The sequence below is a fragment of the Triticum dicoccoides genome, chromosome 6A (assembly GCF_002162155.2).
Source record: "Triticum dicoccoides isolate Atlit2015 ecotype Zavitan chromosome 6A, WEW_v2.0, whole genome shotgun sequence".
Taxonomy (NCBI): Eukaryota; Viridiplantae; Streptophyta; class Magnoliopsida; order Poales; family Poaceae; genus Triticum; species Triticum dicoccoides.
The window spans coordinates 623,450,357-623,458,390 of NC_041390.1; the positions used below are offsets into that span (position 1 = coordinate 623,450,357).

Genomic DNA, 8,034 nt, shown 5'->3' on the forward strand with positions numbered 1-8,034 from the left:
TTGAACTGGAAAGGCCTAGAAAGGCCTAGTACTGCATTATTATAGCGGTGCGGCAGTACATTTTACCTAGGGACCCATAAGAAACATAGAAAAGACAACTAAGCCCCTGACTTTTACAAGGAGGACCCCAGATTGAAAATAAAAACGCGATCGGGTCCTTTTCCAGCTTCTGCTCGGATCCAACGTCGCCGCCGCCGGGGACGAACCACTTGGGGCGTCGAAGTCGCCATGGCCGCATCTCCTGCCCACCATGGCCTCCAAGGAGGAGCTGAATCTGCCTCCCATTATTTATTTATTTTGATTTAGAGGGGAATCATCGATACTAATTTTTTAATATAGTAGCATCAAAGATGGTTGTATACACAGATAGACTTACCACTATGAATACATGCACGCGCATCCTACGTCTACGAGCAACTTTGTAAGACTGGACAATGATTTTTTTTTAGATTGATGAATTTACCACATGCATCTCATAGTAAGTCGAATGTCTCCTCCAAATATTCTGTCCATTCCTTGCCCGCCATATATAACCACGGTCCAGAGTATTAACATGCCATAATAGTTTTTGCCAAGGAAATGAAGCTATTGTTGTTGAAGAACATTGTTGTCTGTGTGGTGTCATAAGATGATTGGCCCGGATATAATTGTTGCTATAGTTTGTCGATCAAGGATCTGATCTTCTTGGGATTTTTTTTCTCGCCTACACATAGCTTTGGTTTTATATGACTTCGCTAGCTGTCAATGTGTTGATGTTGATTGTGTGTATCTTATTTATGCATAGGCCGGACGTGTGCTCATGATGTTTGTTTCCTCTTGATGTTTTATTTTATGCCAATAAAATTCATCATTTATCGAAAAGATGTGACCGGACATGTCCATGTGAGCGATTGACAAAACAGGGCTATCGGCCAGTCCGGCATGGGCAATTGTTGGGATGTTTGAGCTCTCCGTATACAGAACTAATGATCTGACTTTGTTGGGATTTTTTCTAGTACCCGGTGATTTGGAGGCCATGTGCGGATGTCCATTCTGGCCTCTTCATCAATGGGTATTATTTTGTGTGGAGTTAAAAAAATCTTTAGTATTATGATGAAAATTTTGCGATTCGACGATCTGCACTTTTATGAGATCTTTCCTGGCATAAGTATATGTTTGTCGCTCAAGACTTATCATCTTTTTAATTGGGCGACTTTTAGAAACTTTTATTGGTAATCAAAGTTTGTGCAGGTGAATGAGTGACATTATCGTCACTTCAATCTAATTGCAGTCTCTTTACTGAAGTTTTGAGAGTATTTCATTTTGCAGAGATTGATACCATGTAGCAAAATCTACAATAGATATTATTGTAATTCTTACTCGTAAGAGTTACTATCTTTGTAAACAAATATAAGACGTTTAAGGTCACTACTTAGTGATCTAAAACGTCTTATATTTGTTTATGGAGAGAATACTTTTTAATCTTTTTGGATGTTAGATCCAAAACAATGTACTCCCGTGTCGCCCCCCGCGGGCGACCCGGGGGCGACTAGGGTTTCCCCCCGGCGCCGCCACCCCCTCCAGCATCCCCTCCCCTTGCCGCCACCTGAGGGACGCCCGGCAAGCCGCGGCGGCTGCCGATGAAGGTGGCGGCGAGGTCCCTTGTCGCTTCGTTCCCCTCGCGAAGGACCACGGACTCCGGGGCGGCGGCCCCGGTCGGCGAGGCGGCGCGGCCTCTGCGACAGGCGGCGTGCGCGGGATATGGCGGCCGGCCTCCTCGGCTGCTCGGGCGGCGTGGAGCCGGCGGGGGGTGGTCGTGGTCGTGGCGCGGATTTCTTCCGATCCAGATCTGAAGGTCGGGTTGTTTTCTCCTCCTCTGCTCACTCCTCCCCTCCGGTTGTCCGCTCTGCAGCTTTGGCTGTTAGTTCCGGTGCCGGCGGTGTGCTGGTGGCATAGTCTGAGTCCGGGGGAAACCCTTGGGAGGCTCTCCAACCACGGCGGTGATGGCGCGTGCGCGCATCGCCTTTCTCCTTCGAGGCACCGCCGAGGACTCCCCTATCCATCCCCGTCCCAGATTCCGGGTGAAAACCCAAAACTCGTCTCGGGTTGGGTGGTGGCGCCGCCCTGCGCGTCGTTCCCTCCTTGGAGGCGCCGCCTTGTGTCGTCTGGTTCTCCGGGTGAGTGGCGCCCAGGTAGGAGAGCGCCCGTCGGCTGCGAGTCCAAGCAGAGGCTTCTCCAAGTTTCGCCCCTGGGTCTTTGCAGCTGGTTTCTTCGACAATCCCCCCAGCGGCTTTCCTTCTGTTCTCGATGCCCGGGCGGGTGGCAGTGCAACTAGTGGTGTGAGCCTACGGCGTGGTGAGAACCGTGAGCTATGCTTGTTCTGGGTTACGACCGGCACATGTCCGTGCTCTCAGGTGAGCGCCCAACGACCCGACGGTGCGGCGCCTTCGAGCCTAGGCGAGAAGATTGGGGTCTTCTTCGGCGTTGGAAGACAGGTTGTGGGGTCCCAATCCCATGATCCGGCTGCTCTCAGTGCTTGCAGGCCTTGGGCTGATCCCCGAGGTTACTCTACTTTCCTGCTCTTGGTGTCGATGTGCAGCAGGCTTCGACATTACTTGCAGATCTTTCATGTCCCTTCCTTTGTGTGCAGTAGTGTGCTTTGCGTTGTAAGCTGCTCAGTCAGCTCCCTTGTATCTTTCGGTCGCTCTTGCTTGGTGGCCTTGTGTAATCCTGGCCGGTTGATGGCTTTGTTAATTCAAAGTCGGGCTTCCCTTGAGCCTTCGTTCTAAAAAAAAAATGTACTCCCTCTGATCTAAAAAAAGGTGTAGTGCTTTAATTCAAATTTAAACTTAAACTGAATTAAATCCATGGCGCTTTTTTTGGATCGAAAAGAGTATTTGTAATGATTATGAGTATGACTAAAATTACATATATTTTTAGAAAAATCAATGAGTTTGATTGGTGATGGGATAGCGGCATAGCGCTCGGAAGAGACGTGATGTCATCTTTTCTTCCAACTCATTCTCCTTTGGCCGGCTATGTGTGAGAGGGATGAGTGGTCGATGACGACATGGATGATTGACATGGAGGTTGTTATCTCCAGGTGAAAAGTCACGATTTAGCCTTCATGCGAGATCTAGCGGTGTTGGTGTATGTGCGTCGTTTTCTTTTTTGTTGAGAGTGTTAATTTGAAATTCTACTTTCGGGAGGGTGTTAGCATCTTATTTGAGTTTTGATTGGATGAGCCAATATAGGCGTGTGAGTGGTGATTTCTCAAGATGTTTTGGAGTCTTGCGTCTTTGTTCGGACACATGTTGCTCCACCAGTTGATTATGATCGGCCTTAGGGTTGGTGGTAGGTTTGTGGCGATGGTCCGCTAGACATATTATGTATAATTTAAATTGACTTGGGCTATTTTTTCTGTAACCGGATTTGTTCAGCATCATTGCTTAACATTTGTTGATAAATAATAATATATGGTTGAGTTTAGAGGCTATGGTTAACCTTATTTTCAAAAAAAATAATCAAATCAGCAAGTTAGATGAATGGCCCATTCGGACCTTTCAGTAAAAATTGTGAAACCATGTTTAGGACTTTGAGTATGATCCTAGCGCAATGTAAACTATATGCCTTTTGCATCCCTCTTGATATGCATGTTAATTTCGTGGGGACCTCGGCGGGGTTCGCTTCTTCATTTTATCTGTTAGTTTGATTTGTGGGATTAGGATTCCTGTTACATGCCAGTGTGATGCGTCTGGTGAGTGGTGACAGATAGAAATAGCTAGCTGTTGTTTCTTTCATGGGGAAGGCTATGATCTCGGCCGATTGGTGAGTGGGCAGTCAATTTGGTTCTGGTGGGGGAAAAGGTATGGAGTTGCTGCTCTAGCTTCTTTGAGCCAGCTGACAAAAGAAATGGTGAAGTACCACGTAGGAAGCAGCAGCTAAGACACTTATAATATATGAAGCTGAGATGTAAGTGCATTTTTCTCAGAGCAAACCTACAGCTAGAGGAATTGATGAGCGAATTAAACAGCTAGATAATAAAAACTTGAAACTGCTGCATCCAGTTTATTACACAAAGGGAAACCATTCAGTTTATTACACAAACAGCTAGATAATAAAAACTTCAAACTTCAAACCTACTTTGAACAAGGTTAAAACTTCAAACAGTTAACATCCAGTTTATTACACAAACAGACAACATTCGGTTTATTACACAAACAGATAACATTCAGCATGATAATAAAAAAAAGTGGAAAATAAATACACCGAAATAAGAAATGATACAATGCAGAGGCTGATTGCAAACTAGTGCATACTGTTGAGTTCTTCTCCAACGGCTCAGACTTGAGTTGATGGGGTATGGGCGTATGGTAGCACAGGAATAGGAGTCATCATCAGATGCCGTCAGCACCCCGGTTCAGAGGCGCCGCCACGCTACCAGAATCATCCGACGGGAAAGTCACCAACTTAAAATGACCATGCGAACTATGGATGTGAAGGCGAGGATGGTTGGGATGCAACTCGATAGCACTCTTCAAGGCAGACTCAACACATGTCTTTTCATCCTCCGTAGCACCCTCGAGTATTGCGAAGAAATCTTGAAGCGCTGACAAGTGCTGCATGCCGGCTGGTCCACGCACGTCCTTGTGCCACCCTACACCGCTGAACTGCAGCCCGAGCCACTGGAGCTTGGGCATTGCACCAGCCTGGAAGGAACAGGGAATTCTCTCACGTGGATGACAAAGTATTGACTCAATCCTCCGAGGATGTATATTCTGAGAAAAGTGAGGGCAGGCAATTCTGCCAGAATGCCAACATCAGCCTTGTGGACATTGATTTCCAATTCTTTGAGGTTACTGAGTTCCCCCATCCAATTAGGGACACCCTGGAAAAGAAGCAGCACTCATCCGCTTTTGATCTCCAACCAGGGACCCAGAAAAAGGAGCGGCACCCATCCAATTCTACCGGCCTACTAGGATAACCCCTTACCACATCACCCATCCAGAGCCTCTGAAGGTGGCGCGGAGGAGGTGACAAGTCCATCAAGCCATCAATGCAGTCTTCGATATACAAACCAATGTACTCCAAGCTGATACGGATTTTCCCCAAAGAATAGCATAGAGCATCCATGCGCCTCTTCATTCCGGCTGCATCAGACGAGCAGACGCATACTGATAGAAATCTCAGACTGGCTAGCTCTCCAAGACTCTCGATGTTATCTAGTGAGTTCTTCACCAAATTGAATTGTTTTACATATTGCAGGGACTTCATGTTGCCGATGCCAACAGGTAGTTGAGCGAAATGCCAATCCACACTCAAAAACATCAGGCATGGTAGATGAACTATATCGAATGGAGCACAGACATTATCACATAAATCAAGTGTTTCCAAGTGTGGTAGCCCTCTGATCTGTGGTGGTAGCTCTATCCCACCCCAGCCATCATCAACCGCTAAATATCTCAGCTGGTGCATGTTAGACAGTCCAGTGAGGTCAACTCCACACGATCCATAAACATGCAGAACTCGAAGGAATTGGAACAGTGACAGAGGAGGCATACCCTTACAGTCACCAAAGATCATAAAAGTCCGAACTTGGGACAGACTAATGTTACCCCATAACTTTGTTCCATTAATTTCATCATCATCATGCAGGTGGAGAGACAGTCGACGGACTTTGTTATCCAGTTTTGTGATGGCCTGAGGGTCATCCACTATGGTGAGAAAATTCTCTTCTGTACATTTATACAAGATAAGATCACGCATCATATCATGAACTTTGCAATGTGTGACCAATCCACAGTTGTCAAATATTATAGGTTGAATAAGGCTCCTGTTGACAAGTTGGTTGAAATAACTTCTTGCATTCTTCTCCACATCTTGTCCATTCTCTTTACTAATAAAAGCCTTCGGCAATCCATTGAAGTTCCAAATGATGCCTCTGTATTTCGAAGTCCTCTGCATACATACCAAGATACAACAAGCATGTCTTGAGATGAGGAGGAAGGTTCTTGTAGCTGAGATCTAAGATTTTCCTCATCCCTTCCAACGTGAAATTTGTTCCCGAACCTAGAGAATTCCGTACATATCCCATGGTGGTACCTCCCATAGATCATCAATTACAATCAAGTACCTGCCAGAGAGTAAAACATAGTGTTAAGTCAAGTGGATTAATTCTATTAAGAAAAAATTGTTCAATCAAATCTCAGTTCTGATTGATAGATGATTAAAAGAACCACATTAGTTAGTTGGAAATATTTAGTAAACTATTTTTTGAAAAATAATCATAATACATGACTCTGCTATTATTGCCAAAGAAATCTAGTCTATCCATATGAAACCTAACAAAAAAGTTTAATTAAGATAATCTAGCACACATGTTTAATAAATACCTAAATGCATATTTCTGTTCACATTTTTTTTCTTGTTTGTGTTTCTTACGAACCATCTAGTTATTTTTTCCAGAGTGTTTGCTCGTGCAACAGAGAAAGGACACCACAAACAAAGTATAGCAACTAAAATAAGTACCTCTTTTTCTGTAGATATTCTCTGAGTTTCTCGACAAGAACATTTTCTTTGATATCAAGAGGACATGCTTCACTTCCAAGTTGAGATAGTAAGCTACGGATGAGTTTAGGGATGTTATGCTTTTGCGCCACTGGGACAAATGCACGACATTCAAATACCCCTTCCGGCTGACGGTATATCTCGTCGGCGAGTGTTGTTTTGCCTAGACCTCCAAATCCCACAATGGATACCACCTTCAAACAGTAAATGCATCTCCTTGTCATTTAGCCAATCAACGAGCTCATCGGTTGGCACTTTCAGACCGACAAGGCTAGCTGCATCTTGTTGGAGTACGGCACCTCGTGGGTCAATGGTCACATCGTTTGGTGGAGGAGTATTGACCTTATACCTGCTGTGTCTGTGACTAGTTTCAAGCACTAGTTTCTTGATCCCTTCAATCTGGCCAGCAATCTGGTAACGGGCTTTGAAAGTTTTAAGGAACCGAACAGCCTTCTTGGCAAGCCCACCCTTTTCATTTTTCTCCACAAATTTTTGCCCGAAGTCATCAATAATGTTCTCAATGTCAAAAGACATCTCCCTTACATTGTCTCTCCAGCTCTTGGTTTGTGGATCTAGCTTGTCCACAAGTGCAAGGTTCTCAAGAAGATATTTCATGCTTGTAAGCTCATCACTGAGAAACTTTACATCCTTCCGCACGTTTTTCATCTTGAAGAACTCGCCTCCCATAAAAGCGGCCAGCTTTTCAAGAACAGGTTTCATGGCGCCGGTAGAAACACCCACCACTATTGCAGTTGTTGTCATATCTCGATGTTGTTCTTTCCTTCAGCACCGGAAAGAAAAAACCTTTACTCCAGATTTGATCCGTCCCTTAGTTATGCACCTGCAGCAATAACATGATTTAGGTCATGAAAATGGAATCGCCATGTAACTTAACTAGACCCGCCAGGCCAGTCAATTTGAACAAAGAATAAATCAACTTTTTTTCTTGTGAGAAACCAATTTATGTTGATGCATGCAGAGTGTGACTTTGAATGGACGGAAGTGACTAAGTTTACATCTTTCCTATTCCCTCCGTCCGAAAATACTTGTCATAGAAATGAATGTATCTAGATGTGTTTTTGTTCTAGATACATTCATTTTCATCCATTTCGATGACAAGTAATTCCGGACGGAGGGAGTATTAGCTTGGAAAATCCTCTACTGATGTGCAGGATGGACAAATTATGAAATAACATGCTGAGCATCATGCGTCATCACAGATCTAGTTAACCCTACTCCTAGATGAGCAAAAATAAATAGCATCAGAAGCTAGTAGCACATGTACATACCTCCATGCCTCCGCCGCGGTCACCGGCGCCACGGTGGCCGGCCCATCCGGTCACGACGTGCTGGCTACCCGGAGAGCATTGCAATGGGGAGAAGAAGCAGAGACGGGAAATGAAGGCAAGGGTACTAGTATATGAAAGAGGCCCTAAACCCCAAGCGAATGGCCGACAAGTGGCCCGGTCTTTGTCTTGGGTGAATATA

The 8,034-nt window shown here is 45.0% G+C and overlaps 1 pseudogene; it reads right to left on the reverse strand.

Moving 5' to 3' along the window:
* Window positions 1-4,636: 4,636 nt before the first annotated feature.
* On the reverse strand, window positions 4,637-7,308 carry LOC119316164 (annotated as a pseudogene).
* Between the last annotated feature and the right edge of the window lie 726 nt (window positions 7,309-8,034).